Genomic DNA, 15284 nt, shown 5'->3' on the forward strand with positions numbered 1-15284 from the left:
GTGTTCTTACGTCAGATTGCTTGAAAAGTTGCACTTGCCGAGAGACGCTTCTGCGACCGGCAGTCGTGGCCGAGTGGGCAGTCAGCCGGCGGACGCGGTCGAGGTCGGACGTGCTGTGCTGCGCGCCGCGCCGTCGTTGTTTTCGTGTGGTGAGTCACTGCGCTTGCTTCAGTGTCTACCAGTGTTTTGGTGTAATCTGGAAATGAACTCGATTTCGTGATGTCTCAACCGAGTAGGAAAGACACATTGAAGTTTACTTTTGACAGAAACTTTGTCCGACCTAAATCCTTTGAAGTTGAGCAATGGTTAGAAGATGAAGTAAAGATAGGACTTGAGGATATAATCGGGATACATCTTTCGATTGTCAGTAGCACCGTTTTCGTTAAATTAGCTCGATCAGACATGTGTGAGAAAATAGTTGAATCTTGTGGTGGTATCCTCAAATTTAAACATAGCGATGGCAATGTGGGTGAAGTTGTTGTTTCGCATGCCGGCCTAGGAATACGGACTGTTCGACTCTTTGAACTTCCATTTGAAATAACCGGTGAACAGATCAACGCAGTGCTCTGTCCCTACGGTAAAATCATCAGCAATATTGCGGAACGTTGGTCTAGTGCACATAAATTCCCGGTTCTTAATGGGGTGCGGCAATTGAAAATCGAGCTGCAGAAGCACATCCCGTCTTATGTTAACATATGCGGGTATCGTGCGATAGTAATGTACGATGATCAGCCCCGAACGTGTGCCGCATGCAACTCGACAGGTCACGTGCGTGCCGAATGCGTGCAGAGGCGAGTGGCGCAGCTGCCTGCCGGCGAGGCAGCCAGGCCCCCCGCGATGACAACACTGCCTGTGACGTACGTCGCCGTGGCGCGTGGGCATTCGGCTACATCCACGGTCACCGAAATCAGTGAAAATACTGTTGTGCCTGCGCCAGTGACGCAAATGGGGACTGTTGCAACGCCGGAAGAGACCCCACCTAAACCCATAGAAGTATCGCCGTCCGTAGTAGTCACAGAAGAACAGGCATCCGACATGCAAACGGCTGCGTCCCAATCGGCCGCTGCTACTCCACGGGGGGAATCTCCAGCAGGTTCCGATCAAGGCCCACACAATCGTACGTCTCCCAGAAAAACTAAAAAACGGAGAGTTGCCCGCCAGGGTGCAGAACAGATTGCACCGGTTCTGCGCGAAAAGGCTAAACAGATAGGTGAACAACTCAGTGACAAAGCATCTGATAGCACAAACCATGATCATCCCTCAGCCAGTTTACCATCAGTCCTTGACAATGTCTCAGATGCTCTCCCTCTGAACCCTGAACAGTCAGCTCAACTCCGAACCGACTGTGATGTCCGCATGGTCAAACTCTATCCTGCACCAGAGTCGGTAACGACCTCGACACAACCGCCGCCAACTAGTTGGGCGGACGATACAGAATCCACTGCCGAAGTAGACAGTATGGATACTTCCGAAACGGTGACAGCCGTCACTTCAGTCTCCAAAGACGACGATGTTAACGAGAAAGATAACGCCTCGACAGAAACTGCCGCGCAAAAAGAACGCACGACTGATCCCTTTTCAACCGGAGACTATTTTTAACTCTGCCTTTAAAGTGACTGTCAATACATGTTTTTGTTATCTGGAATTGCTTCCAAAGTGCTTCTACGACGTGACTTGTTTTTTCCAGCGTTATTTCTGTTTGATATCGGACTGATTTTAGGTATTGCTCCTGTTTAGTCCACCACTATTCCGCCACAGGCCTATCGACTTGCTACTCTCAATATTAATAAGATACGTAGCGCTCTTAAACTGCAACATTTAAAAGACTTTTTATATGCAGCTGATGTAGACATTTTATTTGTACAAGAAGTAACAGAGATCAGACTTGATTGCTTACCAGGTTATAATGTGATCACTAATCCTGGGGCCGGTTGCGAATTAGGTACAGCTTTTATTGTGAAGGAAGGTATCATTATTACCGACGTCACAAAACTGCCGAACAGTAGGGGCATTGCGGGCACTTTTTATAACAACAGACTAATTAATGTCTATGCCCCATCCGGTTCCAGTAATAGGCGTCAAAGAGCAGAATTTTTTAAAGAAGAAATAGTTCCTCTCTTTGGCGTCCGCCACCCCAATGTCATCTTCGGAGGCGACTTTAACTGTGTCATCAGTGCAAAGGACCAGACTCCCAATCTTAACAAATCACTTGAACTGGAACGAATTGTACGAGACTTGCGCTTAGTTGATTCTTGGGAGCTCAAGCATGGGGCAGCACCTGGGTTTACCCATATCACGACCCATTCGGCAAGCCGACTTGATCGAATTTATGTCACACCCACTTTGAGGAATAACATTCTGCAGTCAGAAGTATGGCCAGTGGCTTTCTCAGATCATGCTGCATACATCTGTACTATAAGTCTAGACCGACAACGGACGTGTCGATACAGGGGCCTGTGGAAATTAAATGTTTCACATCTACAAGACTCGGCGTGTCAAGAAGCCTTCCTCAATACCTGGCGAGAATGTGAGCAACGATTTGCCTCTTATAATTCGGCCATTGATTGGTGGCTGAGGTGCGCCAAACCTAAAATTAGGTGGTGTTTCATGAACTACGCACGGGAAAAGAGCTTTTGGCTTCAAAGGACGATCAATTTCTATTTTCATTGTCTGCGGGAACTGTATATGCTCGGTACTTCGGCTGTCGAGAATTGTCAACGAATTAAGAAAATCCAGGCCAAAATCCTAACCCTAAGGAGGACGCAGCTAGAAGGCTACAAAGTCAGGTCGCGGGTCCAGACAACTGTACACCAAGAACTCACCTCAGTCTACCATATGATCCAAGAAAGTAAGAAAGGGTCCCGTAAAATACTGACGGAGTTAATTGCTGAGGATGGCGCAACGCTGACTACGCACAACGAGATTAAAGCGGCGGTGCTAAACTACTTCACCACCTTGATGTCAAATAAAGAAGTTAACGTGCAAGCGCAGGATGCTCTTTTGAATAATTTGCGCAACAGAGTCAGTCTCGTGGACGCGGAAAAGCTATTAGACGTGGCGACCGAAGAAGACGTGGAATATGTACTCTGGAAAAGTGCTAAGAATAAATCCCCCGGACCTGACGGAATTCCCGCCGAATTCTATCAAAAATTCTGGAACACCATAAAGGCGAAGATCACTTGCATCTGTAACGAACTTCTAGACCACAACAACGTGATCCCCACCAGCTTCTGTGAAGGCATAATCGTTCTAATTAAAAAAACCTCAGGCAGTGCAAACGTAAAAAATCTAAGACCGATAACGCTGCTCAACAGCGACTATAAAATCTTTGCGAGACTTTTGGCCCAAAGGCTTAAATCTACAATGACCAGTATCATTGGCCCTTACCAGACCAGCGTGGGCAAGGATCGGAAAATTCGACAGACTTTGTGCGACTACCGTGATTTAATCTCTATTGCGGAAGTCTGTAAGCTGAAATGTGCCATCATATCTTTGGACTTCGACAAAGCCTTTGACAGGATAAACCACCAGTATCTCTTTCGTACCATGTATGCGATGGGTTTTCCACCTGGGTTCGTCGCAATTATAAAACAGATGGTAGCGACTAATTTATCCAGAGTCATCATCAATGGCCAGCCTACCCGAGCAATCGAGATAGCCAGTTCCGTCAGGCAGGGCTGCCCAATGTCCATGGCGCTTTTTGCGATTGCCATTGAGCCTTTGTTAGCTACCCTGACGCAAAGTTTACAGGGCATCGTCATACATGGATCCCGAGTAGTGTGCAAGGCGTATGCAGACGATGTCGGTTTCCTTGTACTAAATCGAACTGAAGTGGAGACCGCACTACAGCTAGTCAGGCAATATGAGCACGCGTCAGGTGCACAACTAAACTGGACAAAGTCCGGAATATTCAATATTGGCCGCGGCCTAGGATCGCACCCTCACAGACAACTACGTCAGCTGAAGATATTCAAGTGCCTTGGAATTGATTTTCAGAGTAATATTCGGCACACCATTGCAACCAACTATCGAAAGCTTCTACGGACTATTCGTGCCAGCATACGGGAACACAGTGTACGGAAACTAAATGAAATTCAGAAAGTAACGGTCGCAAATGTCTACCTCACCTCGAAACTCAATTATATCGCTCAAGTTTTACCCATGTCTGCACTCACTGCAAAACGAATCATGTCAGCATTAGGACAGTTTGTCAGCCGTCACCACATTTTTAAAGTTCAGTTTGACACCTTAACGCTTGCCACAGAAAATGGTGGCTTAAATCTTGTCGATGTTGAAAAGAAGGCGCAAGCTTTATATATATCAACAACTTTCCACCAATGGAAACACTCAGCTGATAGTCTCGCTGCTCACCTGCTTACTGAGATAGCTCCGGCCGACCTCAGTCCACCTATCACGGTGCAACATATTCCAAACGGACTTTACCACTTAAAATGGTTTTTACTGGAGTACAGTTATGTACACACAAGGATCCCCGAACAAGAAATGAAGACAGTGAAACACGTGTACCAGGAACTCATGAAAGATAAGAAGAAAAATAACATTGAAGAAAAATACAACCTTTACGACTGGAAGGTAATCTGGGAGAACATCCATTGTCCGTATTTGCCGTCTACACTGAAAGCCACTTGGTATTTCGCAGTTAACAGAAAATTGGCAACTAACTCCAAACTACATAACATACACCTCGCAGAATCACCTTTGTGCACAACGTGTAATTTAATGGATACTGATGAACACAGGTTTGTGTGCGACAACATAAAAGATATATGGGAATATATCACGAACAAGTTAGCACTCATTAGTAGAACATCGCCCAGATATATAACACCTGCTGCTTTTCTGACGCCGGACGATACCCCGTACCCACGGACGAGAAGGAACGCACTAAACTGGTTAAAAGCCGCTACTGTACATTACTTATATACAAAAGAAGACAAGAGTAAAGAAGACTTCTGTGTCTATCTTACAACTCAGCACCATATGCTAATGAAAACGAAAAACTATAAGGATAACTTCGCCAACTACCTGCTCAAAACTGTAACGTAAAAAAAAAAAAAAAAAAAAAAAAAAAAAAAAAAAAAAAAAAGAGAGAGACTACCACATCAATTGATTGAATTTCATGTTAACGAACATTCAGCAGCTACTCACTCAAGATCAGACGGACCATCTATGAGGCGAATAATATGTCATGTTGACCGAACCACAAGTTACTAACACCACTGAAGTAATCAATTGGCAAGAGATCAAGCTTCATTTCGTAAGAAGAAGAAAATTCAGTTTTCTCTTTCGAGCAATATTTTAGTTCTCTTTCAATTTCGCAGAGTTCAGAACAAAGCTTTTTAATTTTAGAAGCAATGGATTTTCACTTTTCTTTTAACTTCCTTGACGTTTTCTGTTACCACAAGGCAATGGAGCCGCCATAAATTTCAGTTACTATTTCCTTAATATGGATGCTTGTATCGTAAACGAAGCATGTAATCCACATCGTTTTCATTTTCCTTAAATCAAAGGCCTTTGATGCCACACCGACGAAGGTGAATTAATGGCGAGCAGAAGGACGGGCTATAAGGGGTGGATGGAGGCCCGAAAAAAAAAAAAAAAAAAAAAAAAAAAAAAAAAAAAAATGGATAAGGCATCGGTCTCCTAAACCGGGGATTGTGGGTTCGAGTCCCAAAAAAAAAAAAAAAAAGTGGTTAAGGCGTCTGACTAGAAATCAGATTCCCTCTGGGAGCGTAGGTTCGAGTCCTACCGACTGCGTCCTTTTTTGTGTCAAGAGGTGAAGAACATCTCCAACGGAACCGTGAAATGAGCGAATACGTGGGAAACACTGCATTCGAGACGCTTGTGAATTTTACAATTGTCCAGTGAGTGTCGACAAAACACGTAGCTCCTCTGCTGAGACGTACAAACTGCTGCAATTTCACTTTACATCGTGTGTCAGCTTTCTTCGATAGTCTGTTACGACCCTAGCGTAATGAGTTTATAGACAGCAGTCAGACGACGTTTTAATAGTAACAGCTCCACGCAACGACTACCCAACAGTAAAGGACATGAGGCAATGTGTCAGTATGCCTAAAGGGAGGGGTGTTCAGGTAACGTGAGCCCGGATAGCTCAGTCGGTAGAGCATTAGGCTTTTAACCTAAGGGTCCAGGGTTCAAGTCCCTGTTCGGGCGGAAATTTTAATACCTTGGTAGCCGCACGTCTCGTAGCGGTGTAAGCACTACGGAAAAGAATGCTGCTACGCCGTTTCCTGGCACTGCAGTGCTTTAAACAGTAGCAGTTGCATGTGTCGGGAGGATCTTCCGCTACTGGCAGTCGTGGCCGAGTGGTTAAGGCGTCTGACTCGAAATCAGATTCCCTCTGGGAGCGTAGGTTCGAATCCTACCGGCTGCGTGTGATTTTGCGTAAAAACGAGCAGAAATTTTCGCACACATGTGACATGCGTGGGTGAAAGCGGATCCAAACCAGTGACACCATTCTCAACAAGACGGAAATTTATGTTTCAGAATACTGTTTCGCGACGGCCGCTGTCTGTTGCGGCTCTCGGTTTACCTCGCACGGACGCTAGTACTGCAGAAATCAGTCGCAGGCCCACGAACGCGCCCCCGTCATTTTGTCGCGCCGTCGCCGTGTTCGTGAGTACGCAGATGTGCTTCAAAGTGTTGGACAGAGCGAGCATTCATTTCTTGTTAAGAATCGCAATTCAATTCATTCGAGTGTGGCAAAAGCAGTGGTGCAGCGTTTTCCTTTCTTAAGATCTCGCAGCTGCTTGCAAGTATGTCCATCGTTTAAGACGACAGAAAAGTAGCGTCAGCGGGAAGTCGGTGAAGTCGCCATTGGAGCCATAAGCCAGTAATTACGACACGCGAATCACTCAAACACCATGCAGCATGTACCACAATGCTCGGCCGAGGGACCGGGTAGCTCAGCCGGTAGAGCGCTAGACTTTCAACCAAAGGGTCCCGGGTTCAAACCCCCGTCCAGGCCAAAATTGATACACTGTCGTAACGGCTAATGTGCTGGCAACGGAAGCACTACAGAAACGAGTGAGGCCATGTCGTGTTCTTACGTCAGATTGCTTGAAAAGTTGCACTTGCCGAGAGACGCTTCTGCGACCGGCAGTCGTGGCCGAGTGGTTAAGGCGTCTGACTAGAAATCAGATTCCCTCTGGGAGCGTAGGTTCGAGTCCTACCGACTGCGTCCTTTTTTGTGTCAAGAGGTGAAGAACATCTCCAACGGAACCGTGAAATGAGCGAATACGTGGGAAACACTGCATTCGAGACGCTTGTGAATTTTACAATTGTCCAGTGAGTGTCGACAAAACACGTAGCTCCTCTGCTGAGACGTACAAACTGCTGCAATTTCACTTTACATCGTGTGTCAGCTTTCTTCGATAGTCTGTTACGACCCTAGCGTAATGAGTTTATAGACAGCAGTCAGACGACGTTTTAATAGTAACAGCTCCACGCAACGACTACCCAACAGTAAAGGACATGAGGCAATGTGTCAGTATGCCTAAAGGGAGGGGTGTTCAGGTAACGTGAGCCCGGATAGCTCAGTCGGTAGAGCATTAGGCTTTTAACCTAAGGGTCCAGGGTTCAAGTCCCTGTTCGGGCGGAAATTTTAATACCTTGGTAGCCGCACGTCTCGTAGCGGTGTAAGCACTACGGAAAAGAATGCTGCTACGCCGTTTCCTGGCACTGCAGTGCTTTAAACAGTAGCAGTTGCATGTGTCGGGAGGACCTTCCGCTACTGGCAGTCGTGGCCGAGTGGTTAAGGCGTCTGACTCGAAATCAGATTCCCTCTGGGAGCGTAGGTTCGAATCCTACCGGCTGCGTGTGATTTTGCGTAAAAACGAGCAGAAATTTTCGCACACATGTGACATGCGTGGGTGAAAGCGGATCCAAACCAGTGACACCATTCTCAACAAGACGGAAATTTATGTTTCAGAATACTGTTTCGCGACGGCCGCTGTCTGTTGCGGCTCTCGGTTTACCTCGCACGGACGCTAGTACTGCAGAAATCAGTCGCAGGCCCACGAACGCGCCCCCGTCATTTTGTCGCGCCGTCGCCGTGTTCGTGAGTACGCAGATGTGCTTCAAAGTGTTGGACAGAGCGAGCATTCATTTCTTGTTAAGAATCGCAATTCAATTCATTCGAGTGTGGCAAAAGCAGTGGTGCAGCGTTTTCCTTTCTTAAGATCTCGCAGCTGCTTGCAAGTATGTCCATCGTTTAAGACGACAGAAAAGTAGCGTCAGCGGTGCGTCAGTGGGAAGTCGGTGAAGTCGCCATTGGAGCCATAAGCCAGTAATTACGACACGCGAATCACTCAAACACCATGCAGCATGTACCACAATGCTCGGCCGAGGGACCGGGTAGCTCAGCCGGTAGAGCGCTAGACTTTCAACCAAAGGGTCCCGGGTTCAAACCCCCGTCCAGGCCAAAATTGATACACTGTCGTAACGGCTAATGTGCTGGCAACGGAAGCACTACAGAAACGAGTGAGGCCATGTCGTGTTCTTACGTCAGATTGCTTGAAAAGTTGCACTTGCCGAGAGACGCTTCTGCGACCGGCAGTCGTGGCCGAGTGGTTAAGGCGTCTGACTAGAAATCAGATTCCCTCTGGGAGCGTAGGTTCGAGTCCTACCGACTGCGTCCTTTTTTGTGTCAAGAGGTGAAGAACATCTCCAACGGAACCGTGAAATGAGCGAATACGTGGGAAACACTGCATTCGAGACGCTTGTGAATTTTACAATTGTCCAGTGAGTGTCGACAAAACACGTAGCTCCTCTGCTGAGACGTACAAACTGCTGCAATTTCACTTTACATCGTGTGTCAGCTTTCTTCGATAGTCTGTTACGACCCTAGCGTAATGAGTTTATAGACAGCAGTCAGACGACGTTTTAATAGTAACAGCTCCACGCAACGACTACCCAACAGTAAAGGACATGAGGCAATGTGTCAGTATGCCTAAAGGGAGGGGTGTTCAGGTAACGTGAGCCCGGATAGCTCAGTCGGTAGAGCATTAGGCTTTTAACCTAAGGGTCCAGGGTTCAAGTCCCTGTTCGGGCGGAAATTTTAATACCTTGGTAGCCGCACGTCTCGTAGCGGTGTAAGCACTACGGAAAAGAATGCTGCTACGCCGTTTCCTGGCACTGCAGTGCTTTAAACAGTAGCAGTTGCATGTGTCGGGAGGACCTTCCGCTACTGGCAGTCGTGGCCGAGTGGTTAAGGCGTCTGACTCGAAATCAGATTCCCTCTGGGAGCGTAGGTTCGAATCCTACCGGCTGCGTGTGATTTTGCGTAAAAACGAGCAGAAATTTTCGCACACATGTGACATGCGTGGGTGAAAGCGGATCCAAACCAGTGACACCATTCTCAACAAGACGGAAATTTATGTTTCAGAATACTGTTTCGCGACGGCCGCTGTCTGTTGCGGCTCTCGGTTTACCTCGCACGGACGCTAGTACTGCAGAAATCAGTCGCAGGCGCACGAACGCGCCCCCGTCATTTTGTCGCGCCGTCGCCGTGTTCGTGAGTACGCAGATGTGCTTCAAAGTGTTGGACAGAGCGAGCATTCATTTCTTGTTAAGAATCGCAATTCAATTCATTCGAGTGTGGCAAAAGCAGTGGTGCAGCGTTTTCCTTTCTTAAGATCTCGCAGCTGCTTGCAAGTATGTCCATCGTTTAAGACGACAGAAAAGTAGCGTCAGCGGTGCGTCAGTGGGAAGTCGGTGAAGTCGCCATTGGAGCCATAAGCCAGTAATTACGACACGCGAATCACTCAAACACCATGCAGCATGTACCACAATGCTCGGCCGAGGGACCGGGTAGCTCAGCCGGTAGAGCGCTAGACTTTCAACCAAAGGGTCCCGGGTTCAAACCCCCGTCCAGGCCAAAATTGATACACTGTCGTAACGGCTAATGTGCTGGCAACGGAAGCACTACAGAAACGAGTGAGGCCATGTCGTGTTCTTACGTCAGATTGCTTGAAAAGTTGCACTTGCCGAGAGACGCTTCTGCGACCGGCAGTCGTGGCCGAGTGGTTAAGGCGTCTGACTAGAAATCAGATTCCCTCTGGGAGCGTAGGTTCGAGTCCTACCGACTGCGTCCTTTGTTGTGTCAAGAGGTGAAGAACATCTCCAACGGAACCGTGAAATGAGCGAATACGTGGGAAACACTGCATTCGAGACGCTTGTGAATTTTACAATTGTCCAGTGAGTGTCGACAAAACACGTAGCTCCTCTGCTGAGACGTACAAACTGCTGCAATTTCACTTTACATCGTGTGTCAGCTTTCTTCGATAGTCTGTTACGACCCTAGCGTAATGAGTTTATAGACAGCAGTCAGACGACGTTTTAATAGTAACAGCTCCACGCAACGACTACCCAACAGTAAAGGACATGAGGCAATGTGTCAGTATGCCTAAAGGGAGGGGTGTTCAGGTAACGTGAGCCCGTATAGCTCAGTCGGTAGAGCATTAGGCTTTTAACCTAAGGGTCCAGGGTTCAAGTCCCTGTTCGGGCGGAAATTTTAATACCTTGGTAGCCGCACGTCTCGTAGCGGTGTAAGCACTACGGAAAAGAATGCTGCTACGCCGTTTCCTGGCACTGCAGTGCTTTAAACAGTAGCAGTTGCATGTGTCGGGAGGATCTTCCGCTACTGGCAGTCGTGGCCGAGTGGTTAAGGCGTCTGACTCGAAATCAGATTCCCTCTGGGAGCGTAGGTTCGAATCCTACCGGCTGCGTGTGATTTTGCGTAAAAACGAGCAGAAATTTTCGCACACATGTGACATGCGTGGGTGAAAGCGGATCCAAACCAGTGACACCATTCTCAACAAGACGGAAATTTATGTTTCAGAATACTGTTTCGCGACGGCCGCTGTCTGTTGCGGATCTCGGTTTACCTCGCACGGACGCTAGTACTGCAGAAATCAGTCGCAGGCCCACGAACGCGCCCCCGTCATTTTGTCGCGCCGTCGCCGTGTTCGTGAGTACGCAGATGTGCTTCAAAGTGTTGGACAGAGCGAGCATTCATTTCTTGTTAAGAATCGCAATTCAATTCATTCGAGTGTGGCAAAAGCAGTGGTGCAGCGTTTTCCTTTCTTAAGATCTCGCAGCTGCTTGCAAGTATGTCCATCGTTTAAGACGACAGAAAAGTAGCGTCAGCGGGAAGTCGGTGAAGTCGCCATTGGAGCCATAAGCCAGTAATTACGACACGCGAATCACTCAAACACCATGCAGCATGTACCACAATGCTCGGCCGAGGGACCGGGTAGCTCAGCCGGTAGAGCGCTAGACTTTCAACCAAAGGGTCCCGGGTTCAAACCCCCGTCCAGGCCAAAATTGATACACTGTCGTAACGGCTAATGTGCTGGCAACGGAAGCACTACAGAAACGAGTGAGGCCATGTCGTGTTCTTACGTCAGATTGCTTGAAAAGTTGCACTTGCCGAGAGACGCTTCTGCGACCGGCAGTCGTGGCCGAGTGGTTAAGGCGTCTGACTAGAAATCAGATTCCCTCTGGGAGCGTAGGTTCGAGTCCTACCGACTGCGTCCTTTGTTGTGTCAAGAGGTGAAGAACATCTCCAACGGAACCGTGAAATGAGCGAATACGTGGGAAACACTGCATTCGAGACGCTTGTGAATTTTACAATTGTCCAGTGAGTGTCGACAAAACACGTAGCTCCTCTGCTGAGACGTACAAACTGCTGCAATTTCACTTTACATCGTGTGTCAGCTTTCTTCGATAGTCTGTTACGACCCTAGCGTAATGAGTTTATAGACAGCAGTCAGACGACGTTTTAATAGTAACAGCTCCACGCAACGACTACCCAACAGTAAAGGACATGAGGCAATGTGTCAGTATGCCTAAAGGGAGGGGTGTTCAGGTAACGTGAGCCCGGATAGCTCAGTCGGTAGAGCATTAGGCTTTTAACCTAAGGGTCCAGGGTTCAAGTCCCTGTTCGGGCGGAAATTTTAATACCTTGGTAGCCGCACGTCTCGTAGCGGTGTAAGCACTACGGAAAAGAATGCTGCTACGCCGTTTCCTGGCACTGCAGTGCTTTAAACAGTAGCAGTTGCATGTGTCGGGAGGATCTTCCGCTACTGGCAGTCGTGGCCGAGTGGTTAAGGCGTCTGACTCGAAATCAGATTCCCTCTGGGAGCGTAGGTTCGAATCCTACCGGCTGCGTGTGATTTTGCGTAAAAACGAGCAGAAATTTTCGCACACATGTGACATGCGTGGGTGAAAGCGGATCCAAACCAGTGACACCATTCTCAACAAGACGGAAATTTATGTTTCAGAATACTGTTTCGCGACGGCCGCTGTCTGTTGCGGATCTCGGTTTACCTCGCACGGACGCTAGTACTGCAGAAATCAGTCGCAGGCCCACGAACGCGCCCCCGTCATTTTGTCGCGCCGTCGCCGTGTTCGTGAGTACGCAGATGTGCTTCAAAGTGTTGGACAGAGCGAGCATTCATTTCTTGTTAAGAATCGCAATTCAATTCATTCGAGTGTGGCAAAAGCAGTGGTGCAGCGTTTTCCTTTCTTAAGATCTCGCAGCTGCTTGCAAGTATGTCCATCGTTTAAGACGACAGAAAAGTAGCGTCAGCGGGAAGTCGGTGAAGTCGCCATTGGAGCCATAAGCCAGTAATTACGACACGCGAATCACTCAAACACCATGCAGCATGTACCACAATGCTCGGCCGAGGGACCGGGTAGCTCAGCCGGTAGAGCGCTAGACTTTCAACCAAAGGGTCCCGGGTTCAAACCCCCGTCCAGGCCAAAATTGATACACTGTCGTAACGGCTAATGTGCTGGCAACGGAAGCACTACAGAAACGAGTGAGGCCATGTCGTGTTCTTACGTCAGATTGCTTGAAAAGTTGCACTTGCCGAGAGACGCTTCTGCGACCGGCAGTCGTGGCCGAGTGGTTAAGGCGTCTGACTAGAAATCAGATTCCCTCTGGGAGCGTAGGTTCGAGTCCTACCGACTGCGTCCTTTGTTGTGTCAAGAGGTGAAGAACATCTCCAACGGAACCGTGAAATGAGCGAATACGTGGGAAACACTGCATTCGAGACGCTTGTGAATTTTACAATTGTCCAGTGAGTGTCGACAAAACACGTAGCTCCTCTGCTGAGACGTACAAACTGCTGCAATTTCACTTTACATCGTGTGTCAGCTTTCTTCGATAGTCTGTTACGACCCTAGCGTAATGAGTTTATAGACAGCAGTCAGACGACGTTTTAATAGTAACAGCTCCACGCAACGACTACCCAACAGTAAAGGACATGAGGCAATGTGTCAGTATGCCTAAAGGGAGGGGTGTTCAGGTAACGTGAGCCCGGATAGCTCAGTCGGTAGAGCATTAGGCTTTTAACCTAAGGGTCCAGGGTTCAAGTCCCTGTTCGGGCGGAAATTTTAATACCTTGGTAGCCGCACGTCTCGTAGCGGTGTAAGCACTACGGAAAAGAATGCTGCTACGCCGTTTCCTGGCACTGCAGTGCTTTAAACAGTAGCAGTTGCATGTGTCGGGAGGATCTTCCGCTACTGGCAGTCGTGGCCGAGTGGTTAAGGCGTCTGACTCGAAATCAGATTCCCTCTGGGAACGTAGGTTCGAATCCTACCGGCTGCGTGTGATTTTGCGTAAAAACGAGCAGAAATTTTCGCACACATGTGACATGCGTGGGCAGTTCCGCTTGAGCCGCGACAGCGATCGGACGTGCCTCAACTTCCGTACCGTCGTAGCGCCGCAAGCCGTGTTTTCATCGTTTCTTGTGACTGTGATTGTGCGTTTTCTCGTGAAATTTTGAGTTTTTGTCTATTCTCGTCGTCTTGTTTTTCTTACTAGCGGTTTCGGCCGCTTATCGTTACAGTTATGGCTAAATCGGTTCCCCGAAAGAATACGTTATGTTTTGAGTTTGACAAGGCAACGCGTCGTGTGCAACCAAGCTCCCTGGAAATTCATGAGTGGATTGTGGATATAATTGGGATAACTTCCGACCAGGTTCACACAGCGTACTATGATATGGCGGATTACTGTTTCTTTGTCAAGTTCCTCACTCCGTTACAACTGGAGAAAATCTTGCAGAAAACTGGAGGAAAGGCGGAATTCCATCATCGAGACCAGTCGGTGAGTACCGTGATAATCACCAATGCCGATGTAGAATATAAACAGGTTCGGGTATTCAATTTGCCGCCAGAAGTTGACAATTACCTTTTGAAGGATGCTCTTGCAAAATACGGTGATATTCGACAAATCAGAATGGAAAAATGGTCTAGCCAACACAAATTGCAATGCTACAGTGGGGTTCGTTCTGTCGATATGAGCATTAAAGTTAATATTCCCTCGAATATCGTGGTCTGTGGTTATAAAGCACATGTCGTTTATAGTGGGCAAGTAGAAACTTGTTATATTTGTAACGAGAGCGGTCATTTACGCAGTGATTGTCCTCGGCGTGTTTTCGTGCTTAAAAACTCCTTGCAAAAACGCCAGAGGTTGACACTAGCTGATATTATGACCCAACATCAGAAATTGGGGGAGACAACTTTGCAACCCAGTACCTCAGAGGCCGTTGAACCTGATCTTAGCAACGAGTCCTTCCCGCCTTTAGCACAAAAGAGCGAGAAGCTTCCACTTGCTGTCAGCACAACGTTATCAGTCGGTAACAAACGACGCCGTACCTGTGACGATAGTGGAACTGATGAAGAGTTGTCGGCTAACGACCAGATATCTGTCACGGACACGAACCCTCCCTCGCAGGAAACCCTTGCCGTGGACAGCATAGATGAGGGCTCCGACGCCGCTGCTTCCCCGGCGGCGTCGGTCAACACCAGTGCCGACCAGTGTTTACAGCTGACTGTTGTGACGCCGCCGGCCGGCCCGCCACAACACGACTTGGATGCACAACAAGAGGACGACCGTCCGATGTCGGCTCTACAGACACCCGACGAGGACGTTGGTCCGGCGACCGTTGTAAACACCAACCTGCCCGTCACTGAACACGACCAACCTGAGAGATCGGAAGACTGTTTACCAACAGACCGTGTGGATACAAACAAACACACCTTGCTTTCCGCCGCCGCGATTTCGCACGAGTTCGCTACAGTGGAGGAAGCCGGCACTCCGACTACCGATTTCAGTCATGATCCGCCCACCCCACCTTCTGCCATGGAACTCCCGACTGGTGGACGACGGAAGACTAAACCCAAACCAAATGTCACCGCAGCCCGAAGAAAGACTCCGAACAAAGGAGCCGCGG

The 15284-nt window shown here is 48.3% G+C and overlaps 17 non-coding genes across 17 annotated transcripts; all 17 read left to right on the plus strand.

The window, feature by feature from the left end:
• Positions 1-6122: 6122 nt before the first annotated feature.
• Trnak-uuu (transfer RNA lysine (anticodon UUU)) lies at positions 6123-6195 on the plus strand. Its single transcript has one exon. It is a non-coding gene; the product is annotated as a tRNA-Lys (tRNA).
• Positions 6196-6333: 138 nt separating this feature from the next.
• Positions 6334-6415, plus strand: Trnas-cga (transfer RNA serine (anticodon CGA)). The gene has a single exon. It is a non-coding gene; the product is annotated as a tRNA-Ser (tRNA).
• Positions 6416-7140: 725 nt separating this feature from the next.
• Positions 7141-7222, plus strand: Trnas-aga (transfer RNA serine (anticodon AGA)). The gene has a single exon. It is a non-coding gene; the product is annotated as a tRNA-Ser (tRNA).
• Positions 7223-7566: 344 nt separating this feature from the next.
• On the plus strand, positions 7567-7639 carry Trnak-uuu (transfer RNA lysine (anticodon UUU)). Its single transcript has one exon. It is a non-coding gene; the product is annotated as a tRNA-Lys (tRNA).
• A 138-nt stretch (positions 7640-7777) lies between these two features.
• On the plus strand, positions 7778-7859 carry Trnas-cga (transfer RNA serine (anticodon CGA)). Its single transcript has one exon. It is a non-coding gene; the product is annotated as a tRNA-Ser (tRNA).
• A 736-nt stretch (positions 7860-8595) lies between these two features.
• Trnas-aga (transfer RNA serine (anticodon AGA)) lies at positions 8596-8677 on the plus strand. Its single transcript has one exon. It is a non-coding gene; the product is annotated as a tRNA-Ser (tRNA).
• A 344-nt stretch (positions 8678-9021) lies between these two features.
• Trnak-uuu (transfer RNA lysine (anticodon UUU)) lies at positions 9022-9094 on the plus strand. The gene has a single exon. It is a non-coding gene; the product is annotated as a tRNA-Lys (tRNA).
• Positions 9095-9232: 138 nt separating this feature from the next.
• Trnas-cga (transfer RNA serine (anticodon CGA)) lies at positions 9233-9314 on the plus strand. Its single transcript has one exon. It is a non-coding gene; the product is annotated as a tRNA-Ser (tRNA).
• Positions 9315-10050: 736 nt separating this feature from the next.
• Positions 10051-10132, plus strand: Trnas-aga (transfer RNA serine (anticodon AGA)). Its single transcript has one exon. It is a non-coding gene; the product is annotated as a tRNA-Ser (tRNA).
• Positions 10133-10476: 344 nt separating this feature from the next.
• Trnak-uuu (transfer RNA lysine (anticodon UUU)) lies at positions 10477-10549 on the plus strand. The gene has a single exon. It is a non-coding gene; the product is annotated as a tRNA-Lys (tRNA).
• Positions 10550-10687: 138 nt separating this feature from the next.
• Positions 10688-10769, plus strand: Trnas-cga (transfer RNA serine (anticodon CGA)). The gene has a single exon. It is a non-coding gene; the product is annotated as a tRNA-Ser (tRNA).
• A 725-nt stretch (positions 10770-11494) lies between these two features.
• Trnas-aga (transfer RNA serine (anticodon AGA)) lies at positions 11495-11576 on the plus strand. The gene has a single exon. It is a non-coding gene; the product is annotated as a tRNA-Ser (tRNA).
• Positions 11577-11920: 344 nt separating this feature from the next.
• Positions 11921-11993, plus strand: Trnak-uuu (transfer RNA lysine (anticodon UUU)). Its single transcript has one exon. It is a non-coding gene; the product is annotated as a tRNA-Lys (tRNA).
• A 138-nt stretch (positions 11994-12131) lies between these two features.
• On the plus strand, positions 12132-12213 carry Trnas-cga (transfer RNA serine (anticodon CGA)). The gene has a single exon. It is a non-coding gene; the product is annotated as a tRNA-Ser (tRNA).
• A 725-nt stretch (positions 12214-12938) lies between these two features.
• On the plus strand, positions 12939-13020 carry Trnas-aga (transfer RNA serine (anticodon AGA)). Its single transcript has one exon. It is a non-coding gene; the product is annotated as a tRNA-Ser (tRNA).
• A 344-nt stretch (positions 13021-13364) lies between these two features.
• On the plus strand, positions 13365-13437 carry Trnak-uuu (transfer RNA lysine (anticodon UUU)). The gene has a single exon. It is a non-coding gene; the product is annotated as a tRNA-Lys (tRNA).
• Positions 13438-13575: 138 nt separating this feature from the next.
• Positions 13576-13657, plus strand: Trnas-cga (transfer RNA serine (anticodon CGA)). The gene has a single exon. It is a non-coding gene; the product is annotated as a tRNA-Ser (tRNA).
• Positions 13658-15284: the final 1627 nt, after the last annotated feature.

This window comes from Schistocerca nitens, chromosome 4 (genome assembly GCF_023898315.1).
Source record: "Schistocerca nitens isolate TAMUIC-IGC-003100 chromosome 4, iqSchNite1.1, whole genome shotgun sequence".
Classification (NCBI taxonomy): Eukaryota; Metazoa; Arthropoda; class Insecta; order Orthoptera; family Acrididae; genus Schistocerca; species Schistocerca nitens.